Source organism: Stegodyphus dumicola, chromosome 5 (assembly GCF_044657685.1).
Source record: "Stegodyphus dumicola isolate Sdum_Otavi_A_Nest chromosome 5, ASM4465768v1".
Lineage (NCBI taxonomy): Eukaryota > Metazoa > Arthropoda > Arachnida > Araneae > Eresidae > Stegodyphus > Stegodyphus dumicola.
The window spans coordinates 111,912,356-111,927,772 of record NC_140772.1 but is presented as its reverse complement, the minus strand read 5'-3'; the positions used below and the strand labels follow the sequence as shown (position 1 = coordinate 111,927,772).

The 15,417-nt window shown below is 32.8% G+C and overlaps 1 protein-coding gene across 1 annotated transcript in view; it reads right to left on the bottom strand.

Moving 5' to 3' along the window:
- Nucleotides 1-15,417, bottom strand: part of LOC118183653 (fat-like cadherin-related tumor suppressor homolog) — a 1,041,784-nt gene that overhangs the window by 617,665 nt on the left and 408,702 nt on the right. The gene's annotated exons all lie outside the window — the stretch shown is intronic.

Sequence of the window (15,417 nt, the reverse complement as noted above, 5' to 3'; positions counted from 1 at the left end):
AATCTTTCTTAATGATTTGCAAAATTTTACCTTTTCCTATAGCCATTACACTCTTTTTTTTTTATCGATATATTAAATATACAACTATAGTTATAACGACTTCCTATCATCATAGTCAAATCATGCTATTATTTCAAACGAAAGTTCGATAAAAAATGGAAGCGTGCTTCAGAAAGATAAAGGCCATATTCTACTTTTATCCTTCTCTATATCACATCAGAAGAGAGAAATTATTATATATTCCATACCCAAGTCATAGTATGCGAAACAGGAAGTGCAGATTAGATTCCTTGATCTAGTGTCTCAGAAGAGTAGTAAATTTAGAGCCTAACCTCACTCTCGGGTTCCTCGATCCAACCTTTCTCAAAGAAGCATATAATAGTATTTTCTTTTACTTCTTTTAATCTCATCCGCAGAAATATCCCAAAGGTTGCTCCTCGGCTTTCCGCAGATGGCTCTTCGAACACTATAACTAGATTATTTATGGGCAAAATATCAGATCATACCATCGAGAGCACGTTACGACGTGCTTTACGAAACTGCACTTTCTAGCGTCACCCCGATAGGAAAGAATCATTGAGCGCAAAAAAATCCTCGGCTTTCCGCAGACGGCTCTTCGAACACTATAACTAGATTATTTATGGGCAAAATATCAGATCATACCATCGAGAGCACGTTACGACGTGCTTTACGAAACTGCACTTTCTAGCGTCACCCCGATAGGAAAGAACCATTGAGCGCAAAAAAATGAAAGAAAAATTTCGATCATTGTAATAGCTACGGCAGCATTTTTATCTAGCGGAAAACATTCCATCCACCCTAAAGCATAAATCACAGGGATAATTTATAAGTGGTAATGAATCTGCCACTAGTGGCCTAGATGATTTAGAATAATGATTGGGGTGCATGGTGATGTATTAATACTAAAATGAGAGCGAAATGCCACATTCTTTTCGCGAAGTATTAAATAAGATCGCTTGTGTTACCCTTTAGGCCATCAAGATCAATGGCTTATCGGAAAGGTAATATTTAGACGTTAGTCCCAACAGTTTGGAAGTGAAATGCAAGCAAAAAGGAAACATTTCAAAATTAGGCTGGAAAACAGTTTTATGGGCAAGAGTTTAAATTGGATTAAGTCATAAAAACGGAATATTTACTTATACTTTGTGTGGATTCAAGATTATATTTTGCCATCGGCACAGGCGAAATTGGATTTCACTTTATGGGCCTAAACGAATCAAGATAAAGAAGTTTCCCGCCCATTTAACAAGATAAAATAAACACTTGATAAGAAGACTCTCGTATATATCATAACTTAAATACAACATGCTGTAGATAAGGGATTTTGCTGATTCTTAAAGGTCGATGTTCCTCTTATAACGGATGAAAAAATAAACTTATTCCAAATAAGATGTTTTTTGAAAAGTTATCCACCAACTTGATCTCAAATAGAGGCTATGTTTCAACCAAATACAGTGCATTATGTATAAACGCGGTACAGAGGAAAATGATGTTTGGAACCATGTAATGAACAGCCAGAATATCTCCAATTTTCATTATTTGAATAAAAGTTCTGAGGATGGTGGTTCGGTTAAACCATCGAAACTGTGAAATTTTGTAAATATAACGCTGATTTTTGTTGTTTGACTTCTGAATTAAAAGTTCTGTATTATGCTTTCAATGAGCTACTCAAATCAATCAATATTTTCTACACTGAAAAATGTGAAAGATACACTGCGGTACACACCAAGCGCACACACCCTTATAATTCGTACCTGCATACAATATCATTAATACCATTAATAATCAATAATAGGACTTGAAATGGAAATTACTGGGTGATATGATCATTGGGGTTCAGTCAACTGTTGGAATTTGAAATGAAAAACAGACAGATTTGAATCGGATTCGGATTTAATGAATTATCCGGACCCTGCGATAAATTCGTTAAATCGGATTGGTTTAACTCAAGTGTGGATAGTGGCGATTACATGACTGCAGAAATGGAACACATCGCTTAAGATGATATGATATTCTATATGCTTGTCCACGCTTCTTAGATATGACACCATTCCATTACATGGCCGAAAACAGCCAAGATGTTCATAAGTCAAAGACTGACATCTTCATTTGCCATTCTGCCTTTTTCTAAAAGTAAATCGATGGTTCGTCAAAGATCAAATCGTCGTACAGCTGAGATAAACATTGCTTGACAGTCCATAACGAATGCAAGAGCTGCTAAATTTCCTATTAACAGCTTAAAAGTGATGAATTCTTTTACGTTCATCGCTTCGAGCCGATCACAGACTTTACTGTGTTATAAAGAATTTTTCCATTCCTCATCGTATGCCTTCGTGATGTAACTGAAATCACGTCTGGTTAGAAATCGAAAGGTCTAGAGTTCAAATCCCAGCGAGGTCATAGCTGATTTTTCACATTTCCTGCTCTGATAAACATAAAATTGCTGTACAGCATGCCAAATAAATGGTTTTTTGAATTTACTACCACCAACATCGGATAACATGGATTATATCGGATTTAACCACCGGCAGTTCCGCTACAGAATAATTTGGCGTACCATAGTTCATTCCGATCGGACGATTCTGGAGCGTGTCGGCTTTTTGTCACAAAAGGTATTTGTTAAAACGCGATTTTTTGTTTAACTTTGTTCAAAAAATGGAAAAAATTCGTTACCCCCACAAGATTTTTAAATGGGGATTCATCTGTGAATGGATGAACTAAGAATTTTTTTCAGTATTTTCTGCTACTGTAATGCTAATCAAAAATCCTTTTACTGGATACAAATTACTTAAAGACACTTTTCACAATTTGGAAGATTTCTGATATTTTGACAGCAATTAAATCCACATTAATGACGAAATCTTTTACTCATACATCAAATGTGGATCGAAAACTGCAGTAAACAAAGATAAATTGCTTTTAAATTTAATAATTGCATCAAGAACTTTTTAAACAAAATAGATTATTTAACATATGACAGAAAGCGTAGAAGTTCCTTTATTTTCTTCCTTTTCCATTAATTAATAATTTAATGCAATTAATTTTAAAGTTGCTAATTAGCTAAACACTGTCACTAATCATTCTTAACCACGTGAAAGGGACACTAATAGCCTAACTATGCTCCACTTTTAACCATTATAAAGATTGAAAAATAAATATTAATAGCATAAAGAATTTAAGTGTTTCAATGCTGAAAGCTGTTAATAAAATTGAAATACAACCAATGAGATAACAGCAAAATATCAACTGGGATACATGCACGGGAAAACTGAATGAAATTTAAATATTTTTAAAATGTGATTAAGAGGGGGGACACAATTTATTGAGAAACATCAAAGGACATTTCGTTCCATTAATATGCTTATCCATCACTATTTAATAAAATTCTCAAAGGTGTTTAGCTTATCTTGAATTACTGTCACGATTCTAACTTACTTCATTATTTACCTAAACTTTATTCAAGTTTACTCATAATATTTTTGATAAAACTTACGGACATTATTTAATTTTTAGTTTCCCTCAGTACATCAGCTTCTTAATTTCATTCTTCATAATTCCGTTGATAGTTTGTAATTAAAATTTATTATTATGCTTTAAGCATTACAACATAAAGGAATAGTTACTTCTTTTTAAAAAAAAGTCCAAAAGGGCAATCTGCTCAGAAGGGCTATTAGTTTCGTTTTGGCATTTTGCGTCGTCCATACGATAAGCGTTCTTTCAATTTTTCAAATTGTGGCCACCAAATATTACAGCCTTGCATTATATTTAAAGAAATTAAATAATGAAGCATCTGAATGAATGTATGTACGTTTCTCGCATTGTTAAAAAACAACGGTATACCTAGAGACATCAAGTTTTGAATTACGTAGTCCTCTACTCTAATATGGACATCTGGAAGCCCAAATTTGGAATCTGGAATTTGTTTTTATTATCCATTTAATATTTTACAAAACTTTTAACGAATCCTTGACTAACAAATCATAAAAATCAATGATTTCAAAGCAAGCAATGTCAACACTGGACGGGGGGGGGCATTTTTATCTCCAGCATGCGAGACCATGTATCAGAAATTCTAAAGATATGCCTCATTTTAAATATTTCGTGATATCGCTGTTGAATTTAATTTTACGGTTTAAGTGCGAAAAACATGATATTTAATAAATTAAGGTTACGCACAAAACGTTAAAAACACGCCCCTTTGGGCGTAATATAAAATCTTAAATCTTTCAGATTTTTTTTAAAAACATTTTCCTAATTCCCCCCCCCATGTGCATGTAATTTTATTAAATTTATGCTTAATTTTCTAAAACTTGAAATTTTGTTTACATTTAAAACCGAATGCAGAATTCAGAGCTACAGAATATCAGACTTCTACTTTATGGCTTTAAGACATACAGATATTTGATACAGATATACAGATATGCTCATCTTCCTCTTTAATTTTTCTGGTACGATTCAACCGCTTTGTACTAATGTGGTAGAACTTACCTCCTAAAATAATTTTATGTCGGTGGACCAGTTAAGACTTAATTGCAATGTTTAAAAAATGTATTGCTATATACCAGCTAGTTAATATATATATTACAATACTAGAGTTGTGCGATTGAAAACTTACCACCGGTTTGCATTATAACATAGAAATGTTTTGAATATTTAATATAATATTACGCAAATTTTAAAAACTCGAAAATTTCTTAAAATCTAGGCCAGAGAAGCTTAAAATGAAAAAGATGTGATGCTTAATTCTTTTTTTATTTTAATCGAATTTAGTATCTCCTTCACTAATGAGATATTTAGGGTCATCAGATAAGAACTTTGCATGTTTTCATAATGTATAAAAACTATTTACGGTTTCAGGGTTCCTACGAACGGGAAAATGATTTTAACAATGCTGATGATAATTGATCGGTGGAAAAATGGTAATTTGCAACCTTCTCCGAACGTGTGGAAAAGACACGCCTCTTTCTTCAAATGGTAAATATGAAACGCCTAAAAAACGTTTTCTAAACAGCTGATTGAGACCAAAAGTTACATGAGTGACAGGCATATTAAACTGTTTTAAAATCACGTTAATTAATATTTCATGAAAAATAAACAACTGAAAATAACTGAAAAGAATAATACATGACTGGAAAACTTTTTATGTCACTATTATTCTCATATAGCAAAGAAAAAATATTTGATAATCGATGGGCTGAATTTGGAACATTAAATCTGCAGACCGTGCCCATAGATAGCTCTCTTCTTAACATCAAAATGTCATACGAAAAATGAGGTAAGGAGGCCGAAAGAAAAAAAAAAAAAAAAAAAAAAAAAAACCTAGTTAAGTAAGAAAGAGAATAAAAGATCTCCAGACTCAGCGAAGCATAAACCAACGGGAGAAAGAAAGGAAACGGTATGCCTACAATTAGCAAGCGCTTCCAGGGCAAAGATCAGCGGAGTACTACTGCTGAGTGAGAGAGGAAGATGGTTTAGGAGGGAAAAAAATGCAGCGGTTATCCACGGTTTGTCATTCACCTCTTTGGTGAAGTGCCTAAAGCTCTGGGTAAAGATGCGGCCCCCTCTTGACGTACTTAATGTGGCTCTCTACGAGAGAGCACTTAAGTTACCATACCCCTCAAATTGATGAGATATTTTTACATAGATGAAAGAAAGAAGGTCATTTTATTGTATGGTACGCACATAAACTTTTTCATGAAGGCTCAGTAACTCCCGGTGCGCCCTTGTGGGACCCCAGGGAGTTCTTGTATCTATATAGGGGAGGACGTGGGACATATGCCTGTTTACCTCCGTTAAACACCAGGCGTCCCCGTCCTCCGTCACCTGTATGGTACGCACATTCATGAGAGTTGAATGTTTAAAAATGTAGCAAAATACATTTATGAAACTTTTATTAATAGCAAAAAAATTTTCACAAAGAAACTGCGCGCTAGCGAAATTAAATACGTAAGTTTTACCATACAGTTAAGAGTCGAATGACTGCAATCTTGTACTCTGAGATCCATACCCGATCTGTTTTCACTATCGCAGTAAAGCATGAAGGTTATATCATGCGACTGGTGACCAAGACTGCAATCGTGTGAACACGCTTAAGATCTTACAATACCTGAATAGTTTTAAGCACGGACTAAACCGGTTTTCAATACTTATAGAAAATTTCAATATCAAAAAAGGATCCCTTGTTTGCATAAACGATAAAACTGTTCCAATACCTGAGAGAAAAAAACTTATCAAGCGATCTAGGCTTGTGGAACAACTACGACCCCACATACTCATCCATTAGCTTACTCCTTCCCAGCGTCAACATCTATTTACGAGCAATGAGACAAGGTAAGAAGATTTAAGATTATTCCATTTGTTTCAACTGTTTAATTAGTATTTTAGTTTGCTAGTGAAATCAACGGAGTTTAAAGAATGTGTTTCTTTACGGAAACCTACAAAGCAGATAGCATTAGACATTGCATTGAACGAAAACACATTTTTCTAATGCTCACATTAAAACTTAGAGGATCAAACTCGAAATAATGTGTTTTCCGCTGTTTTCATTCTGGGAAACCTGTTATAGTTTTGGAGGGGGAAAAACTGATATTTAACAAATTAAAGTTTCTTTATTCTTTCATTCACTACCAATCATTCAATAGAAACTTTGATACCTCACCCCCCCCCAATTTTTTAAACACAAGAAATGCGTTTTTTCATGATTATAGCTCTATACTGGGAAAATATCATCAGCTTTTAAATAACAACAAACATTTTTTTGTTCCAAGAAACACGTGTAACACGTACTTTATTACCTAACTAATACGCAATGATTCTCTAACGAATCTAATAATGCTTTATATTAAAATGAGCAACCAGTGTTCCTGTGTCCTAGCCAACGTTCAACCCTTGTTTTCAAACCTCGGCGATCTGCTGTCTCGAATAAATTTTTTGATGTGTTGATGTTGTTGACTCGTCTAGCGGCGATGATTGATGTTGACTCGTACAGCGCACGTAAGGAACTAAAAATTTTTAGTTGCTCACTGATCTCTCTCAGATTGCCCAACAAAATAACATTCCAGGTAGACTTGATGATTTTTTAGAAGCCGGGGGAGGGGCAAAGGAATGGTACACACGTTACTATTTCTTTTCGACAACTCAAAGTGTACAAAACACTACACCACGAAGGCATGCCAAGAAGGTGGGAGAAATACCTTTTATAGTGTTTGCAAACACACCGATTTCATTAAGTACATATAATATATATATTTAGAACTGGTGATAAATATTGTTAGGAATTTTATACATAAGTAAATAATTTTAGCAAAATTATATGTGAAATTGTAGTGTTTGTTGTTATAATATAATATGAAAATCTAAAAAAAACGAAGCTTTACAGGAGAAGAGAGAATACAGGGGCAAGTCATAACATTGAGTCTCACTAAATTGGCGAGATATCGCCAAGCTGACGATGGTTTTAACGACTAATTTTTGTAACGAGAAATCGCCAAAGTTGGCGACCATTTGGCGCCATTAAGGTCCGATTTTTTAATAACTGAAATCCGTATGTAACTGCAACCGTATCCGGCCCTCATAAGCCTTCCAATAATTTCGAGAAATGGAATTTACTAGGCATTTCTCGGTGGCCGGGTGAAAAATATATAAAATTGGGGACAGCATGTTGTTAGTTTGAGCTGAATTTGGAATACTGAAATGACCGTGAGATCTTCGCCTTTGATATGTGCTTTAAACTGTGGGGTGTTTAACGTTCTTATTAATTTCAAGTGCAATTACTTTAATTTAACTTTTGGTCAACAAATTGTACTCTGTGTACTGTAAACAGCTGTACGACTATTTTTGCGGAAATTTTCAGAAGTATTTGGTAAAATAAATTCAAGCTATCATCGGTTCTGTGTGCATTCGATCTATTACGAATCCGTACGCACGCAATAATATTACTTTGCTTAGAATTACGAAACCGTGCAAATTTTAAAGAAATTTGACCCTAGATTAAGGTGTGCATGACAAATATGCACCCCCAGTGACATCTGTCGCATGTTTGCAATACTGCATATTGATTTTCGGAGTCACGCTTTTTAGTAGCTGAATGTTAATGGCTGGTGTTTATTGTGGTGGCAGTCGCACAAAAATGATTTAACTTATTTTAGATACAATTTAATCGGTGGGTGACAACTGCCACACACGAGTCTGATTGTGCGACACAAATGTACGCGCCTAACGTAGGGTTAAAGAAAGCAAAACTTGACTTTCAACAGACAGATGATAGATATGGCATTTACAATGCAAAAAGTTGATTTGCTGCAAATAAGTTACATTTTCCCCCCTAATTATAAAATAGAAAATTCTTTTAATTTTAAAAAGAATCCTTCTTTTCGCTCCCGGAAAATTTCAAATTAGCTTTCGATATGAACATAGATGATACAAACAATATTTTGCGTCACAAAATCTCAAAAGAAATCCAGTCTGCCTCCAAACAGATGAAAACTTCTGTACCATTCATTTTTCTCGCTGAAAATTCAAAATATAGCAAACACAGTATGATTACTGCATGAATAAAACTTATTTAACGTGCTTTATAATTTTGTAAATTCAATTTCACTGAATAAAATTATTCTATACGAAACAGGCACTTATTAATGAGCAAACAAAAATCTTAAACAGATACTTATTTTTATTTCCATGTATAGGAAGTATTTATCAATTTTTTACTAAACAGTTACCGAGTGGCTCTTTCTAAGTTAATCCTTCATTACTAGCTCGAATATGATGTCAGATGCAATGATGACTCAAACATTGCATTCAGAGATAAAAGTTGTTCTTTCAACATAAAAGACTTTAAGACTCAATAAAGACTAAGAGAACTACTGAGTTAAGTCATGTTAGTAGTTTCATTTGTAGAGACATTAGGTATTTTTCTGAAGTAGGAAACATGAAAAATGAGCAATGCCCTCGCCGGAACTCGAACATCTCGAATACGCGCCGAATGTGCTATTGTCACACGAAGGCATGTAGAAAGGACTGAAAAAATACTTTATAGATTCACTGATGGATTTCCATCCGTTTTTCATGTTTATTTCATGTATAAAGAACATATAACCAGCTGACGCTTATAAGGTCCTCTAAGCAGGCAAACATACCACAGCTAGAACTCCAAATTACCTACAAGACTAACACAGACGTGACTTTCTCAACTTTTTTTTTTTTTTTTTACCTTTGCGGAACCTTTGAAATATTCATAGCACTAACAAACTATATCACTAACAAAATACTTATAAACGTAACTAATTAACCTAATTAACCATATGATTACGTTTGGTTAGCTTACTCCATATTTACCACAATTTCCTGCGAAAGTGCAAGAGAATTCTCGCGAAACACTAAGCAGAGCCCCGATTGAGAAATGCTGATGTACACATGTTCAAGCATTAGATTTCGCGTTATCGTCGTTCCAGCATTAAATAATTAATTAATTCGCTGAATCGGTATTAAACATCAAGTATCTTACTTTAAAAGAAATGAATTAAGAAAATTATACTTCTTTTACCATGGAACGGTACAGAAATATACAAGCAGTAATGATTATTTAGAGAAACTAGCAGCACAGATTATTTTGAGAAATGCTACATGAATACATCGGCTTAAGAAATCTAGCCAACTATTAAAAAAAAGTTTGCAATATTTAAGACAACTTCAAAATTGAACATAGCAATTTCCCAGTTTGGCAATGGGAGGGTCGATTTTTAGGTTTTCGAAGATGCTGAATTCGATTGGGTACACATACACTCTCTCGCCAGTACAAAGGGAAGAAAGAACCGGTAGTCAAACTAATTATTTCACGCACCTAAAGGCGGTTTACAGTTAATAAATAAATACTATTACTTATGTTTACATGCGGCTTCACGTAATTTCACAGGAAGTAATAAACCTTCTCGTTATTATCTTTTAATTGAAGGGTACTTTAATAACGTAATTCAAAAGGTTTGACATAAATTAGTTACGAATATCACGAAGTGCTTTTGCATTACCATTTTCCTTTTCTTTAAATGAATGAATAGGTCTTAACAAGATAATAAGCTAAATTCAATGTTACCAATAAAATAGTACTTTGGGCGCGAAAACTAACACTTTTTTTAAATCAAATTTTGATTTTATTTCAGTAAATCGTGGTAAAAGCATTAAACATCCATTCATTCATCCGTAAAGCGAAAACAGCTGCCAGCCTTGAGCCTAAAGAACTTCCTCATTACAATTATGATCACAAGTCCACTTGCAAATGGTTCTGGTTTTCTGCGTTTCACACACAGTATTCCATTATTATCGAAGAATATAGTTGAAACAGGTTCTTTATTATCTTCGCCTGCAATTATTCACGTGATTCATCTAGCGGCAGGTGTAAGAGCTGGCCATGAAAAGGAAAGCTGGTGTGTACAGAAAGAGTGAAATAAGTTAAAGCTACCCATGTTAAATACAAGATCCTGCAGTTACCTACATATAGAATTTTAGAAAAATCTGTTTAGGCAGAAAATAAGAATTTGAGACTACATGATAATTGGGAACCAATTTATTACTGTTCATGCAGGAACCTACGACTTCAAGCCGCAAAATAAAACAGATCAACATACAGGATTTAAATTTAAAAAAAAAAAAAAAAAAAGAGTCATCAAACCTAACACTAAAAAAATCTAGAACTTTGCAGGGTGTAATGTCTTTCTGATACTGAATGCACAAAAATGCATCTTCAACGACATTCAGATCACCTATATGAAAAACATTTGCGTGGATACTCTCAATTTAACGTTTACAGCAAAGCGTTTAAAAGTTATACGAAAGCAACGCATTATGCATAGACATGTTCTGTTACGTACATGCGGCCCTGCTATGCACGTATACATTCTTAAGAGAAAAGTATTTTATACCCCCCTCAGATCTTTGCCCAGTATGAGAAAGAAAATTCCTATTTAATCAAATTTCTTATTGGGAATGGGAGATAAAGTTTTAATGTTTCGAACAGAACCCCCTTTAATTAAAAAATAAAATAAAATAAAATAAAAATTTACACGGCTACAATATACTACTATACATAGGTAATTAAAATATTATGAACAGAACCCCCCTTTAAGCGCAGTTCTTAAGTAATGGATTAAGTGATTGATGTAATAGTAGGGGAGGACTGATATTTTATTACAAAATGTACTCACTGTATCAATGGCGTAAATTTATTTCATTAACTAGCATTTGAAACTTAATCCTATAGACTTCAAAATATTACACATCAATTCCTTTCTTTTAATCAAAATATAATTATCTATACTATTAATAAAATTTTATTACCTCAGTAAGAAATCACTATATGTTGTCAACGTGCACTAAAAAACATTCTAATTATCATGCTACTTCATTTTTCAAAGTAAAAACGTTTCACAATACCTTTTGAATAAAGTCGTAACCCTTTGCGACACGCATATTTAAAATATATTTTAATCTTTAAAAAAATGCCTTAGAATAAGTCAGATGGACCTACTTAAGTGCCTTTAAGGCTTGAAAAAAATTCTGCGCTTTTATTTTTTACGGTGGATGGTGGGATACCGTTTGTCCCACCATGCAACTAGCACATGTCTTACAGCATATTGGTGTATAGCAGGAAAAAAAAAATCATATGTGGAATGAATAAACAAAGTAAAGCGTGCATTCTAAAATATTCATAATAAACACACTAAAATGCATTTTCTACTTATTGCATATATGCATCACTTGAAAGAAGTTTGATACATAAAAGATTAACTCGTACATATGATACTAAATAAAATATTAAAATTGGCACTTGATTCAAAAACATTTATATAATTGATTAAAATTGAAAAAAAGTCATTTTTCATGAAACTTTGAAAAACATGTTGTTTCATTCTTTTGTAAGCATAGAGGCACTTCACATGTTTCACACATCCAAAATATTCGTCGTTCTTCTTTCGATATGCTGCAATATGCACATCTTCTCCTGCTCGTTCTCTTTGGCGTTTTACTTACATTTTTTAGTCTCTTTTCTGGTTGTACGAATGGGTTTTTAGTTTTTATTTGAACTGGGGATTTCAGTTTTCTTTTTAGCTCTTTCTTGCCTGCAAGTGCCATTTATAACTGAGAGAAAAAAATCTTTCATTGTTTTTACATCATGATCAGGCTCGCGAACAAACTTGAATAAATGTGTTTACTATACTCGCATCTAAAAAGTAAAAAAAAAAAAAAAAAAAAAAAAAAAAAAAAAAAAAAAAAATCATGTGCCACCATTTCTTGCTTTTGCGGTCTATTTCATATAGTCCTTTCAGTTGATCAATCAGTCGACATATCCCATATTCTTATTGTATGAAATAATGCTGTTTGTGCACAGTACCTTTTTTTTTTTTTTTTTTTTTTTTTTTTTTTTTGTCTTTCTATCTCGTTCTTTTCTATTAATTTCTTTCATTTCTGTTGCCTTTTCCAAGCAAGACAGGATAGAAACGGATCTTTTATCCTTCCATTTTATGCAATAAATTGAATCATCGCTAACTGAAAAGTCTATATATTCTCTTGACATAAATTTGTCTTTTAAATTTTTGGGTAGATACTTCCGATCCATATTTACAGTGCCACATGCATAGATGGGTCTGTGTCTTTAAAAAGCGAAACAAATTATAACTACTTCCCTTTCTTCTTCAGCAATAACTTCAACCTCAGTTATTCTCTCCTGGATTTCAATTTGATTCAGATAATCAGAACTGACATCTGAAGCATTTGAGTAGCAATAGGATGGCAATTCAGCAAAAAGATCCAAAGCTTCCTGAGTTGTTAATTTTTTTCTAGATATTTCAGCACATCACAGCATACAACGGATGTAAGAGCGCGCGCAATCACGAAAAAAGTAGATGCAAAAAAGAAAAGAAAAAATAATCGTGAGTGCTGCCATCTATTGAGCCGAAATTCAAGTGTGTGGTGAGACAAATTTTAACCCACTTATTTCAACTGCAAAATTAATGTTATAAAATATTGAATCCAATTAAGATTTTTGAAAATAAAATACCTTTGAATATGAAAAACAATCATACATATCATAAATTGTATACCAAAAATTTTTAAAATATTGGAAAATGCGAGATACATGGATATCACTCTTGTGATTCTATTTTGAATATTTTTTGCTTATAAACTTAAGCCCTGGTATAGTAGTAACATCTACTGAGAAAAATAATAACTAAAATAGATTATTTTTAAAAGATTAGAAAATTTCTAACGGAAATTGCTAACTGAGAAAATAAATATTAATTAGGTGGGACACATATTGACCCACCATGCCGCAAAGGGTCGTAAACCAAGTAATCTGCTTTTTAAACAAAATCGCTTATGCTATGGGCTCATTGTTGCGTTTACCAGAAGCAGACTGTTAAAAAGTTACTACCACATAAAATTTTAATTACTCTAGAACGGGAATATTAACACTCTAAAATGAAAGACTTATATTTAAAAATTATAAGCCCTAGTAATTTTAAACCCAAAATTAACTAGCTTCTGTACCTAGTTAATTTTCAACAATTACTTGTACTCGATTCTTTTCGCAGGTTACGCTATTCTATTTTAATTCTAAAATCGTTAACTTACCATATATTTAAAAATATCTGATGTGGACACCACATGACTTCATCGTACGGCCTGTTAAATTATACATATTTTTTGCAGCACTTCATTTAAACTTATTTCATTAGAGATATATTTCTCATTCAATAAATTCAGTTCTCACTTCGCGGTAGAGCAAAAATACATAACACACCCCAAATACCTTCATTAAAAATTGCAAAGTACAGAAAAATCTAAAACACCAAGTACAGTTAAAAACAGTTTAAAAAAACTTTTTTTACAATTACAATTAGAATTTCCACGCAAAAAGAAGCAATTCAGCGCAAGCAGGAAGACAAAATTTTTAGTACACAAAATTGAAAGTTTTCTTTTGGCCCTACTGGACAAAAAGACGCTGAATTTGGTGCAGACATGGACTTAATTTACTAGTCTTTTAGGAACTTCAAATATAAATAAATGGTGGCTTCGTTAGGCGTAGCAGCACTTAAGCAACTTTTAAAATATTGATAATTCTACAACTATGCATATATACTCCATGCAGATTAATATGCAGATTATATATTCCATGCAGATTAACTAAGGGCGTAAAGATCTTTGCCGGAACATAAAGACAACATAATTGAATCCCTTTTAAAACAAAAAAATGCACAATTTACCAACATAGAAGAATAAAACAAACTCAGCTCACTCAGCCGGTCAGCAGAGTGGGTGTGTATATATATATATGTGTGTTTACTAAAGAAATATTGATTATATTATCTCCTAATATAAGTTTAGTAGAAGTATCTAAAAAGAGTGAACCCATATGTAGGAAGTTTAATTCCGAAAATTGTGTTTTAAAGTAACTTGAATGCAAATTTGTTAAAAATGTTTTACGGGGACTTGAATTAAATCATGAATAACAAACAAAATTTCAAACTTTGAAAAAGAAATTAAATTAAAAGCAAGTAATTATCGCTATTGATCGGAAATTAGTTGACTTTTCAAGGGGAACAAACCAACTCCCGTTCAATGAACAATAATTAATAAATACGAAGGTGTTTCGTCTTTTACTCAAGTAATAATAGTTATGCCAAACTGGCAAATTAAGTTAGGCCAAATAGTTCCGTGAAATGATGGAATTTAGAACCAAAGTAGAGTACCAAAGAATTCATTCTGAATTAAGCATTTTCGCTAATACAAATTTTGAGTGAAAATCAATTTATGTAGTAAAATTGATAAAATACTTGAGTAAGTGTAGTAAAATTGATAAAATCCTTAAGTAAATGCTTGAATATATGCATATTTATATTCTTCTGGTCAACAAAAAGAAAAGATGCCCTCCTACATGTTATAGCGGTTCATATACAAAATTTAAACGATCTACGACTACTCGTTTTTGAGTTATGCGCGATACATACATACCTACGTACAGATGTCACAAAAAAAATCTCGTCTGAATCCATTTTGGAAAAAAAAGTCCTTTATTCTGTCCGTATGTACAGATGTCACGCAAAACGTCGTTCAAATAGATTCTAAAGCGGTCAAAATGGGCATTTCCGTTGAAATATGAAACCCGAAATGTTTCGCGATTAAAATATTTCTTTTACTTCGTGCAAGTAAGTAAAAAAAAAAAAAAAAAAAACCCGAAGCTTTCAGATTTAAAATTACGTCTAAAGGGGCTTTTTTTTTAACATTGTGTATGTTACCTTTATTTATTAAATATCATGTTCTTTGCACTTAAACCATAAAATTCAGTTGAACAGCAATGTCACAAAATAATTTTAAAATGAGCATATCTTTAGAATTTCCAAT